Genomic DNA, 12080 nt, shown 5'->3' on the forward strand with positions numbered 1-12080 from the left:
TCCCTGGCTGCTTGCGTTGCAACGGTTTATTTCACATGTACAAATTTTCAATACAAAATTTGAGACGAAAATTCATAAATATGACGCTCCCATTTCTGGACAGACGTAGCCTTTACCGTTGCCCTTTTGTGACAGTGGTTTCGCAAAATTTTATCTTAATTCACTATCTCCGCCGGTTTTATATTAAATTTGCACAATCCTCACTTTCAGAGCTGTGCATAAAGAATGTAATCCATCTGAAAAGAGGGTCCTGAACTTTAGCGTGATGCACATTTTCGCCAAATTTTCTCATTTTTATTTCAATGCAATTTGCACAATCTCGTCAATGCCAGCCGTACTATCATTGCAGGATCCTCGTACCTGTTAACTATAGTGAAGTGTGATGCACATTTTGGCCAAATTTTCTCATTTTTGCATACAATTTGCACAATCTCTCTCGACTGTGCAAAAAGAACGTCATCGATCTGAGGAAGTCTTATCTTTCTCATCTTAACTCATTCATAGGGTCAAAATCCTCCCAAAATCCTCCCCACGTCCCATCTGCCCGGTCCCCATCTCAAACAAGTCACTCTTCTTCTTCCTTCTTTATAAATACACCTTAAAATTTACGGCTAAAAAGCCCACTAAAAAATGCATCCATCCGTCACTTCATTCCGATCCATCACCTCGTTCTCGTCATTCCCATAAAACTGTGCAATTCCTCTTCAAACAAATTATCAAAAAATTCACTTCGGACACGCTATTTCGCCTCGCCAACATTTTTTTTCACCAAGTATTCGGTTTATCCCGGAGTTTTGGGAGTGTACCTCTGCAGTAGGGGAATCCGTCCCGTGCTGGCTGGTTGGTGCAGTGCAGTGCGAATATTGGGCCCACCCTACACTACCCGGGTATTCTGGTACACCACGGATGGAGGATTGTGAATATACTTGTGTGTGTTTTTGTGTGCAAAAACCTACACACATATACGACGACGGAACGAGCTTTCTCTTCAAGTTTGGGTATAAAGCGGGCCAGAGTTTGTCACTATGGCCCAGTCTGTGCCTGCCACGGCGTGACATGGCTGCGAAAACCCTGCCTCCGACGAGACCTATTTTCACCTCGCGGATTCATAAAACCTTACCCCCCACAACGTGCAAATTTTCCCGCAATTTAGACCTACATATTTCCATTTAAGCGCCCCCTTAAAAAATTATGGGGACAGAAAACTCGTCACATTTTTGACAATCTCCTCATCGCGAGACTAATCATTCCACTTGAGTGACGAGGGAACCATTGAGGAGTCAAGTGAAGGAGTCATCCCGTAATCAGAGCCAATCTAGTCAAGCCAGGTGAGTGAAAGACTCATTTCGCATATCACACTGTTCATCCATCTCATCGGTTTGCGAATAAGTGCAAATCTCGAGATCATTTCTCTTCTCATGTGTCACACGTTATTATTTGCTCACTCACTCACTCACTTACTTGTCTACGTGGTTCTCTTCTCACTTTCTCCAGAACTTTGACAGGTAGTACACTTTCTCACAAGTTTTATTGTGTTATGTGCTGTCATGTAAAAAGTAGGTGTCTTTGTTTTCGACGGGATTTTCGAGAAGATTTTGTGACACATATTTTTGCATAATGTACATGTATAAATTTAACGAGATGGTATCAATTTGGGCTAAACGGTGTTTCATTTTGTGTGGATTTGCTGTAGTTTTTGCAGTGCAGAGAAAGAAATGCAAATTGTAAGAAACTTCAAGAAAGTGAAAGAAATGTGTCAAAATAGCTGCAAAAAGACCACTTTCTCCCCATAATTTCTTGCACGTGGTTACTTTCACCCGAAACACTGGTACTAAAAATATTCACACATTTTCGAAACTGTCATGTAAAAAGTTTGCTCGTTTTTTTGACGAGATTTTCACCCAGATTTTTGTTTCACATATATTTAACATATATTTACATACATATTATGTAAATTCAATAAAATGGAACATATCAATATGGACCCAAAATAATCCAGATTTCCGAAATTAATGAGATTGCAGAGCCACTTTTTGATAGATTCAAAGTGAAAGTGACACCACGATCCAATTTTTTTGTCCACATGTCATCTCTTCTTTTTCTTCTTTCTAAAAAAGAATTTCTCTAATTAGATTACTTCCGGATTTTATGTTCCTTTCAAATCGGGCCTGAATGAAATGAGGTCGCGAAATAATCTCCTCTTTCATAGGATCACCACCTCGCCCTCAATACCACGTCAAAAGAGAGACGAGGTAGATACACATAAATAAATAAAATAAGTCGGGATTTAGTTTCCTATAGGTACATACGAGATACGACTTTCCGTCACTTTTCAGGATGATGAGATATTTTTAGCAGTGTTTCGGGTGAAAGTAACTATATCCAAGGAATTATGGGAACAAAGTCGTTTTTTGCAGGTGTTTATTTTGACCTGCAAGAAATGCAAGGCGCAAAAAATGTTATAAAAATGTTATATTAAATGTCCGAGGTTATAGTTTATATACGAAGCGTGGGTGGATGGCGCTTATTTCTTGCACTTTCTCCCAGTTTCTTGCACCTCGCATTTTCTGCGTTGTTTGCTTTCCAGTGCAAGAAATGTAGCAAACCTGCAAGAAGCGAAACACTGGGTATTTTCTTCCTTCTGGTGAAAAGTTAATGATGGTGAGAGAGGAAAATCAGGTATTTAACTGTGGTCACATTTACTCTTGACGCTATAAAATTGGCGCAAGGTTGCTAAAAAGTGAAGTATGATAAATAAAAGCTACTTTCACCTTAAATCTGACCCAAAATATTAAGTAAATCGTATTAATTTTCTGCACCTATTCATTAAAATTTGTGGGGAGCTACTTTCACCTGGGCATAATTATCTGTAAGTACTTATACAAATTCCATCTATTATTGGAATCTGCGACTTTCCCTCACTGTAATATGATGAAGTAGGTTGGAAAAAGTTAATCAGGGTAAAAACCACGGAAAACCGTGTATTTAAGTTTGATCATATTAGGCACGACGTATGTATTTCCACGTTAAATATGACTCAAAGAATTAAACAAATCCTATTCAAATTTCTGCATGTATATTCATTCAAATTTCGGAGAAAAGTTAATCAGGCTGAGAATTACGCTATAAAATCGGGTATTTAATTGTGGTCATGTTCATTCATTCTTTGCTCTGAAACATTTCACCTTAAATATGAGTCAAAGTATTAAGTAAATCCTATTAATTTTCTGTACCTATTCATTAAAGTTTGCGGGTAGTTACCTGGGCAGAATCGTTTGCAAATACTTATGTCAACAATTCAATCTAGCTATTATTGGAATTCGAAGACTTTCACCGCCCACTTTCCCCGCTATAATCTGCATAATGAGGCTTGTCCTCCTATTGGGAAAGCAAAATCAGGGTAAAAAACAGGGAAAATCATGTATTTATGTTTGATCATATCCACTCTTTACGCCATAACTTGTGAAATATGAAGACAAGTAGTTTCCCCTTAAATATGAGTATTAAAGTATTAAATAAATCCTATTAATTTTCTGTCTCTCTATTCATTCAAATTATTTAGAATGATGAGATATTACCGTTCCGCGGAAAAGTTAATCAGGGTGGGAACCTTAGAAAATCTGTGGTCATATTAATCCTTTGCGCCATAACATTTCAGCTTAAATATGAGTCAAAGTATTAAATAAATCTTATTAATTTCTCTGCCTATTCATTAAAATTAGTGGGTACCTATGTAAACCACGGACAAAATCGTGTACTTAACTCCTCGATGAAGACAAACAATTGGTAATAACGAGTCAAATATTAAGGCAACTTAAACATGAGTCAAAGCATTAAATAAATCCTACCAATTTTGTGTTCCTATTCATTAAAATGCTTTGAGCAGAAATGACGAAATTATGAATCTGGGCAGAAATGACGGAATTATGTGTGTCCCAAATCCGATCTATTGTCCGGATTCGGAAACTGATTCAATGTGACAACAACAATTCGAGGAAATCGTAATCTCATATTGATAGATGAGGTATTTGTGGCGTGCATTCAAATTTGATAAGCTCCTTTCGTCGGGTTGTCTTGATAATAAGATGGAAACTCGATTTACTTAATTTTTGTCGTCTTTCCTGGAGGAGGAGACTTGCAGATTGGTCTGGGAGAGAGAGATGCCAGGGCCACTTAAATAAAATATGGTGTGGGTGACATTCCGTCCGCGTGTGTCATGATTTGCGTCTGTTTTCTTCTCTCCCTGAATAGCGTGGTTATTTAGGCAGACATAGGTGGGCGAGGGAGGAGACTGTGAGATGAAATTGGATTTCGACAGACATTTTTTTACGTGTGGAAATAATCTAGGCCGAAAAATCGATTATGATTTCAAACTACTCGATCATTCGAATCTTATAAGTTTTTCATATTTACAAAAATTTTCATATTTTCCGATTTGCACGACTTCCGAGCTTCTTCAAATTTACGACGTGTGACTCATGATGAAGCGATTTTGATCTCCGGAAACCTTAGATTTTAAATCAACTCCAGGGAAACAATCAATTCTGACTTCGAACTTCTTCACCTTCCAATTTCCTTATTCCGCAACTTCTCCATGTCCCTAAAATTTTAACTTCCGACTTTCTCTAAATCGTCCTTTACCTTAATTCGGAATTATTAACTCCCAATTTCTCGCCACATGTCCATCCAAAATCTAGACTTCCTTCGTCCCTTTTTCGATCGACTGCACACCCATGGCCGCCGCCGCAGCATTATAGATTTACTCGAAATGATGATGATGAAAGGACAAATTTCTCGTGGCAACGAAACCACGGACCAACCAACCAAGCTGATCACCTTACTTCTTCTTCTCGACTCATCATTTTCTTTCTCCGTCTCTTTCACTCTCTTCGCTATAAATAAATAGTGAGCACACAAATTTGCGCAATGTACAATTTGCACGTATTCACAAAAATAAAATAAGCAACTGGCCAAAAATCCATCCAATTTGAACAACGACGACATTGTGACATCGCATTTCGACATCGAGATCCACACCGCATTGTTCGGTCTCCTCCCAAATTTCTCCTTCGATGAATAAGAATGGGGAAATTAGAGTTGCGCAAATTTTCGCAAACTTTTTTTTTCTACACAACAAATTACATTACTTAACTCGAAAGGCAAAGAGTAGGATTGCAAATTAGAAAGTAAGATATTTCGTAATCTCATTTTAATGAATATCGAACAAACGTGGGGTAATAAGTTAGTTAACTTATTAAAGGTTGCTCATGTAAATTGGATTTCTAATTAATGTGCGATATGCATCTATGTATCTCCCCGAAAACCGATTTCGGGGAAATTCCAAAAATAAATGTAATTTCTCAAGGTCGTTTTTCAGTTTAATGATTATTTGTAAAAAGTTAGAAATAAAAAGATCACAGACAATGATTGGCTTGTTTAGAATTAAAAGATAAAAAATTTCGCAATATTCTTTCCTTATAATAAACATGTACAGTTTTGCAGATAGATATTCATATCGACAAATCGCAATTTGCAGAAAAGTAGGAAACTTTTGAAAGTTTTTATGTCTAAATCCTATATTAAAATTTCTGTGAAGTTGTATAGATTGCAAAATCTAAGAATGTAAGTGTAATAATTTTTTAACATATGTTTATTTTATTTTAATGAACATTTTATACAAACTTAGTAATAAAAGATGTATATTTCCTTCCGAAGTCGAATAAATTGTCACCAAATTTTGCAATATTTCTAACTTTTAAAAAAATGGATATGTAAGATTTTGCAGTACACTGGCAAATCTTAATTTGCACATTAAAGGCTAATTGCAGACAACCTTTCCTTCATTACTACTTCGATTTTTGCTTATCTGAGTAACTTGAAAAATTCTCGAAATCAAGGAATCATTTCTTAGCAGGTAATAAAGTAGTGTTATTATTCAATGCCACTTTTTACTTTTTAACGATATTTCATGTAGAAAAAGTTAGTTAAGATTGACTGAATCCTTTGCAAGATGTGATTGCAATTAATTATACATTAGATAGATATTTATGTATTTTAGGCATTTTTGTGTACTTTCTCAATTCGGATAAATCACAAAAATTTCAAAATTTGTCAATATTTCTGCTACTGTTCTCAAAACTGTAACTGAAGTGTAATCTTGATCTGTATTTTGTGGAATTTTAAAAGAAAAATTTGCACTCTAAAAATTTGAAGAATTTCCTAACCGAGAAAAATTTTGCAATAATATTTCAAATCCACTCTTTACAAATATTTCAAAATTAATGCTATTTATTAACCTCGTTTTCAATTTTAAACTGTTAAATTAAACGTAGTTGTTCAACGTCATTTTTAATTTTAATGAATATTTCATAACCAAAAGTAATAAAAGATATCACCAAATCCATTTGCAAAGGTGGGAAAGGTATTTGTTTTACAAACTAAAAAGCAGAAATTTCATATTTTTGTTGTAAAATAATTGGTTACACTTACACTCCCAAAATTGAGTCTTCTCAATATGTTCTTATCTTCAATTATATTTTCGACATAACAATAATAAGTCTTTATTGTCAAAAGGTAACAACGTGATAACATGCTGATTTCCAACCATTGACATTTAACTAAATACTTAATTAGTAGTATATTTAATTTCAAGCTTAAGATTAACATCTCCTTTTTAAAATATACGCCGTCAACTTGAATTTGTAGACATCAAGATTTTTTTCATCTTTAATTTCATTTGGTAGTTCATTCCAAAATTTTATTAACCTATATTTAACACTTTTTTCAAAGAGCACAGTTTTGTGTGGTGGAATAACGAAACAATTTGTGGACCTTGTTTCATGAACCGATCCATGAATAGTAACAAAATTTTGAAGTAATTTAGGAATATATATTTTATAATCATTTGTAAAACTTTTAGCAAAAAGGGAAAGATAGTAGTTTGGGTATTCATCTAACTTAAGTAAACTAAACATTTCATATAATACATTTATGTTAATAATACGTGGAGAAACCCAAGATCTGAGACAGTTATTTACGACTTTTTGGACGCGTGTTAAAGTGGTACTGGAAGATCCAGCCCATATTTGAATACCATATTCAAGACAAGACATTACAATTGCGTTGAAGATTAGATGAAACTTATCGGTAGGAATTTTCCTTTTGAGTTTCAGCAGATAATGAATACGAGGTGTAATTTTGTTAATAATTTTATCTGCATGCACGTCGAACCTTAACTCCTCATCTAACCAGACCCCTAAATATTTAAATTCAGAGACCCTGGTTATTTCAAAATTTACCGTTTTTATTGAATCCAAATGGGGTATTTTTTTCGTGCGACTATTTCTACAAATCATAAAATGGGACTTAGTCCAGTTTATTTTCATGCAGTTTAAGTTACACCATGCATGCAGGATTTCAATCCTTTCAATTGCTATTTTTTGAAGTGTGTCAAAGTTTTTATGGGACACTAATGACGAAATATCATCAGCAAATACATCCTTGTGACCTTCAAGTTGGTCAACGCCGTCGTTTACATATAAATTAAATAGAATTGGTCCAATTTTTGACCCTTGGGGGACAGATGCATATATAGGGAAAGAGTCAGATATAAAGTTCCCTAGTTTAATTTTAATGTGTCTGTTTTTCAGGTAATCCGAAATTATGACTATAAGGTATTCTGGGAAATGATAAATGTGACGCAATTTATCAATTAAAAGCTTGTGGGATATCGAATCAAAAGCACGAACCAAGTCAAAATATAAAACTAGTGTGTAATTGCGTTTTTCAAGTGTGTCATAAATTTTTTGAGTCAAATGAGTTAGTGCATGGAACGTAGAGTGCTTACTTCTGAACCCAAATTGTGATTCTGAAATAAGTTTTTTTTTTCGTGCATATTGTTGTGATTCTAAATGTTAATATGTGTTCATAAACCTTACTGAAAAACGGTAGAACTGATATCGGACGGTAACAGTTCGGATCCGTTTTTGTGCCCCCAACTTTAAAGAGTGGAGTGACTAAAGCTGTTTTCCATTGAGATGGAAACCTCCCCATGTGTAAACTATTATTAAATAGAACTGAAAGTATGGGAGAAAATTCATCAGGGAATTCCTTTATAATGCGGGTGGGGATGTCAGATATGCCAGGGACTTTTTTGGTTTCATTTTACGAATGGTTTTGTTTACTTCAAGTGGAAAAATGGGAGTAATTTCCTCAGACGAAGGTAACTGAGGGATGTCAAGGTTGTCCAAAGTCTCCGGTTTAATAATTACAGATTCGGCAATGGCTTTACAGATTTTTTTAGGACAATTAGTTAGTTCGTCGTCCACTTGTAATTGGTCAATTTTTGTGGACTTATAGTTTGTACTTGTGAGTTGCTTGTATGCAAACCATAAGTCTTTGGATTCGTTAGATTTGTTGAAAAGGTCGTGAAAATGTCGTTGCTTATTTTTCCTACACGCAATGTTTATTGCATTTCTCAGTGCCTGGTACTTTTTGAAAAGTACTGGGCATTTAGATTGGTTAAATTGTCTCTTTAAATTATCACGAGCACGCATTTGCTTTTTAACGTCCTCACTTAACCAAGCCGAGCGTTTGGCTCGAATAGTTTTTGTAACCGAAGGTGCATGACAATTTAAAATGGAAGAAAGTGAGGATTCAACAAAGTTTACTTGATCGTCAATTGTCTTTAGGGGAAAAAAGTTATGCCAAGGAAAAGTTCGGATGTCCTTGGAGAATGCTTCCCCATCGAATTGTTTAAAATTTCGGCTACGAATTGTTTTTACATGGTAGAATTGTCGTTGCCTTTTTCTAACTAAATAAATAATATCATGATTAGAGATACCAGAAGTGAAAACTCAACTGAGTTAGAGTAAATGTGATCAATGAGTGTATGTGAATTTTTAGTGTGATGGGTAGGTTCAGTTATTAGTTGACAATACCCATACTCTTGTAATCCCCCAATCAATTTTTGTCCAATTGAAGATTTAACTAAGAGATCAATGTTAAAATCCCCAAATATGTACGATTCCTTATATATTGACGAGTAGTCAGAGATTTTGGACAAAAAGAGATTCAATTCTGGGAAAAAGCATGCCAGATTTTTACTGTCTGGTCGTCTATATATACATGAGATAAGAAATGGACTTGAGAAAGGGAGTTTTAGAACTAGGGCTAGAGATTCTGTTTCGTATGTAAATGGTGGAGTGTCAAGTACGGTTATGGAGAGCTGTTCTTTATAGAATACAAGCAATCCTCCCCAAAATCTTTCCCTGTCTTGTCTTACAAACCGATATCCAGGAATATCAAGACCAGGGTAATCTTCGTCCAAATTTAAATGTGTCTCTGCTATTAAACAAATATCAGCTCCTAAGTCATTAAGCAAATATTGAAGTTGGTCAATTTTACTGTAAAGACCATTTACATTTAAGTGAATAATTTTAAGACCTTTTGGTAAGCTGGGAATATTATAGGGAATGGATAAACTAATATGGTCAGACAAACTATTTCCAGTGTAAAAGTCGTCCGGGTCATTGTCTTCAATTTGACTAATCGGAAAAATGCAAGACATACACTGCCAGCTTCCCCTTTTAATTTCTTTGACAGTAGTCGTATGATTTATAATACAAGCACGGTGGTATTGCTTTCCACAAAATATGCACGTGATTATTATCTTAGTTTTATGAGTTTTCAGACATGCATTACAGTCGTTTGAGATATGAAAACCACGAGATGAATGCGTAAAATCTAAAAATTTAGATGAGCTTCATTTCAATTCATCCGAGTCGATAAGGAATGAATATTCACTATGATTAATATTAATACAGACCTTATGATAATATAATCCGCATGAGCTACAGAATAAGCCTAATTTTCTACGGTCTGACTTTAAGCAAACAACACATAAGCTTTTGGATTTTTTGTTACTAACTGATTTTTTACATATAGCTTTCTACTGACTTTTTTTAATGACGTTGGAGCCATTTAAAATTAATAAAAATTAATTCTAACTTAAGTCTAATTTAGAAACTTAAAACCTTAAAAACTAAACCTGGTGCTGGTCCTGAATCCAAAGTAGATGACGATGATGAGGTGAGATGATGTTTGACACAACTTGGAAGGCCTAGGTTAGTTGAGGTCAGGGGACAGTGGGGTCCTAGGGGGTAACAATGTCGGGGAATCACGACAAAGTCTACAGTTGGTTGTTACACAACGTGACTTTTCAAAGGTAGCCAGGAACCTTCTTCAAGCAATTTACAAGACCGGAGAGAAGAGCGAGGAGAGATGCTCTTCCTCCGGGTGCTCGGACATTTAACTATCACACTTTGAAATGTTATCAAATCTCAAATTTCCTCATTTTGAGTTATTTTGCCCTTTCAAAGAGAAAATTAATTAACTAATTAATGCACACAACAAGCTGTGTCAATATTTTATACGTTGAAAAATTGACACCTCGGTAAAAACCAAGCCTTATGAATCTAGAAGATGTGTATCTTTCCTCCACTTGAAAAATGAGAAATATTCATCAAAATTAATAACAGCTTTAAGCAATTGCAATTATTCAGAAAACGCTCTGATTTTCAAATCAATCTGCAAAAAAGATGCTAAAATCGCATGATATCATTTATTATCTAATGCAAGTATTTCTTATTTCTCCAAAATTAAACACCATAAGTGAGATAGCACAAAATGCATTTTCAACGACGAATATTTGCTACACAAAAATTTGAGAAATGATTTCTGAGCAAAGTAGTTTCGCAATATTTCTCTTCCAAGTATCAACTTTCAACAAAAATATGTTGACAGATCCGAATGTCTAAAAACATACGAGAAAATATGCTTTCTTTTCATGTCCCAATGTTACCTTTTCACTCACTTTTTCAAAATTTCAGAACTAACGGAAACCTGAAATTTGAGTTACATTTATTGTTAGCATCATAGAAATACGCAACGATCTGATGTTACTTTTGTTTAATTATAGATGTATAATTATGCATAATTATGTATGCATATTCATATTAAAAAGTACTCAAGTGTGAAGTGCTGTTTGCCTGTACGTGTAATTATTCAACGCCAGTTTTTATTTTTGCAAGTATTTAAGTTTAAAAATTTACTCAAAGATGCTTTTCATTGACTGTATGTATGTATAAACACCTCTATATTTACCAAATGATTTTTACACAGCATAGAAACATTTACTTCATACTGATTTTTTGCTCATGCATACGTACACATAAACTGCCACATTTGCCAAATAATTTAGCAAATGAGAATAATTTTTGCAAAACATAGAAACGATCGTACTGACTAGACTTTCTCTCTTGCCAAATTCTTACCTATGTAATAAGGTTACGTCACAAATAAGCCTCATATGAAAAGTAAATACCATATTTTATGTAGACTAAAATATATCGTGTATTTTTTAGATAAAAAATCCACATTGATATGCAAAATATTTTCAAGTTTGTTTCCTAAATGAGCAATCCTCCCCGTTGTACAGGTTCCAAGATAATTTCCAGCATGTCATCAATTTTTCATAATTCCCCAAAATATTTACTAACTCTTGATTTTCCAAATATTTAAATTAGCAAAGGAGCATAATTTTTGCAATGAACAAAAATATCTGAACATTATCGGGCCGACTTTCTCTCCTTCTTTCTCTTTCGGCAAATTCGTATAGGTTGGAATGGAGAAATCGGCCTTATGAAAAGTATCGATCCCTTGGTCGTCGTCGTGTCGTGTCGTAATAATAACCAGTCTCGTCTGCTACTTACTACCATAGTTTCCTGCATATTTTTATACACGTACGTACGCTGGCACTATTTGTAAATACATGGCGTATGTATGTCCGTTAAGATTAGCCGGTTCACTTTTAATGCTGCAGAAAGTAAGGTTGTGTTGATATTGGGATATGAAATATATGTAGGATTAAAAGGGCGGAAAAAACCTGACCAGACATGTGTATGTAGCCCGAGCCAGACGTGGGATTTGGCACCATTACTTGTTTTTATTCGTAAGTAAATTCTTATGAGGTGTGTGAGTTGTAAATTCACGTTGGTTAATTTATGAGTGTGTGTATGTTA

The 12080-nt window shown here is 34.7% G+C and overlaps 1 protein-coding gene across 4 annotated transcripts in view; it reads left to right on the top strand.

Annotated features, from left to right (window-relative positions):
* Positions 1 to 1031: 1031 nt before the first annotated feature.
* Positions 1032 to 12080, top strand: part of LOC110862300 (multiple C2 and transmembrane domain-containing protein) — a 44938-nt gene continuing 33889 nt past the window's right edge. For all 4 annotated transcript variants that reach the window (XM_035845431.1, XM_035845433.1, XM_035845434.1 and 1 more), the window contains exon 1: positions 1032 to 1328. The gene's annotated coding sequence lies outside the window, so the exon portion shown is untranslated. The remainder of the gene's footprint in view (positions 1329 to 12080) is intronic.

The sequence above is a fragment of the Folsomia candida genome, unplaced genomic scaffold, assembly GCF_002217175.1.
Source record: "Folsomia candida strain VU population unplaced genomic scaffold, ASM221717v1 Fcan01_Sc054, whole genome shotgun sequence".
Classification (NCBI taxonomy): Eukaryota; Metazoa; Arthropoda; class Collembola; order Entomobryomorpha; family Isotomidae; genus Folsomia; species Folsomia candida.